The 1918-nt window shown below is 39.9% G+C and overlaps 1 long non-coding RNA gene across 1 annotated transcript; it reads right to left on the minus strand.

The window, feature by feature from the left end:
* Positions 1–80: 80 nt before the first annotated feature.
* LOC129603552 (uncharacterized) lies at positions 81–718 on the minus strand. Its single transcript, XR_008693509.1, has 3 exons — positions 578–718; positions 354–425; positions 81–252 (listed from the first exon to the last, which is right to left on the minus strand). It is a non-coding gene; the product is annotated as an uncharacterized LOC129603552 (long non-coding RNA).
* Between the last annotated feature and the right edge of the window lie 1200 nt (positions 719–1918).

Genomic DNA, 1918 nt, shown 5'->3' on the forward strand with positions numbered 1-1918 from the left:
GGGGTGTGTTCCAGAAAGCAGGGTTGTTTAACCTTCTGCTAAACCCTGAACTCTGGAACAATGAATTCACGAGTCACCATGGAAAAAAGCGACACGAAAAGGGCAGCATATTTTGCAGAGGCGGAGTTGGAGGTTTTAATGCTGGCGTACAAGGAATTCAAGCTGATAATTATTAGAAAAAGTAATACATCTGCATCAGCGAAGGGTATCATGGGTGACCCCTATCTCCCAGCAGAAAGCCGTCAATCTCTCCTATAAGAAAGTTCACATTACTTTAGTGCTCCATAGAAGTGCTACTGTGAGTGTGTGTATTGCATGCATTGAAATAGTGTATAGTACATACATGTACTTACCACAGTGCAGCCTGTTACTTAGGGTTGACGCACAATATATTCATGAGTCATGACCAAAGCATCACATGTGATCTTGGTGGTGTAAAAAATGATACAGTTACACTGACCATTAGAAAGAGTAATCAGTGTACCTGCACATTTATTAGTTTATTACAGCATGATGTTATTAACTGATCATCATTTTTTCAGATTAACCTTACTGAAACGAATTAAATACCACATACCTGCAATCCTGTGAAACTCCTCTTTAATGACTCTGAGGAGTTTGTGGCCAGGAAACACAACAAAGATCCACAGAAGGCGCTTGAGGGCGAGTCACACTTTTCTAACTCCTCTGCATACAGTGGCCTTACTCAGCCTTGTGCTCAGCATCTCCAATGTTATAAAGAAAACTACCGTTTGCAAAAAAATGTAACGCAACACATAGAATCTGCTCGGATGTACAGTACGAGCACGGCCACGATGGTCTGATGTATGGGCGGATTCGATTATTGATATATGTTACGGAGTCTCGAGAAATACGGTACCGCTCAAATAAATATGCACGGCGATATGACAGAAAATTAACATGTGTCCTTAAAATCCTCTCGCAGCGTAAATTCAATGCCGTGCGAATTAATACAGCGTCCTCATCTACAGGATCCTCTAGAAACGGACATTTTGGTCTTTGCGCGAAGGAAACAGGCGCAATCTATGAATGTACTGAAAGATTAAACGAGGTCGGCCTATTTAAACACTGTTCACTTTAAAAAGGGGTGGAGACTGACGGAAAGACTGAGATTTCCCAAATAAAACCTGCTCGCAACCAGGTTAAGTTCACAGAGTAAGTTGCCATAGTAACTAACTCTGCGTTTTGATTACCTCACTTCTTGAAACGGGTTTATCCCCGTCCTCTAGGGGTGGAGTTCGTGTCTGCTGGAAGCAGGTGTGATGCTTTGGTCATTATAGACGCAGTACTTTAAACCACACACGTGGATTACGACAGTCGCTGGACTGGTGGACGAATGTGGAAGCCTCACCTAAAGATCATTACTTTTACGTTGCATTGTAGAAAAATAACTATGATTATTTTTTGCTATTTACCACTTAATGAAACTATAGATGTCATTCGTGTTATTGATGTGAAGAATCATGTTTATGTTTCTATTACATATTTGTAATACAGTAGTTATGCTTAAACATAATGATCCACAGAATGATGAGACTGTATACAGTACATTTCCATACATACAGTACATACACAAGTCTGTGGCGCATATATTTTGGATGGTTGTTAAGTTCAGGGAGTACAATAGAAATTGGGCTGATATACAAGAACATTAAGAAACATATTTGCGGGCAATGCATGTGTGTAATGTGATGCAACTAAAACGACAGACAGGTTGGATGAAGCTGATCCTTTGCAACTTCAACACCACACAGTCCATTTGTTTTTTAGAACATTTCAAAACAAAGCCTGATCGTAAGTTTCATTTTCCAAAGAATCACACCTCATCTTAGTGCTTCAGTGGTTTGTTTTTACGTGTATTGTAGCCTATCTAACACTTTATTGCTCTATTTTACAG

Source organism: Betta splendens, chromosome 21 (genome assembly GCF_900634795.4).
Source record: "Betta splendens chromosome 21, fBetSpl5.4, whole genome shotgun sequence".
In the NCBI taxonomy this organism is placed as follows: domain Eukaryota; kingdom Metazoa; phylum Chordata; class Actinopteri; order Anabantiformes; family Osphronemidae; genus Betta; species Betta splendens.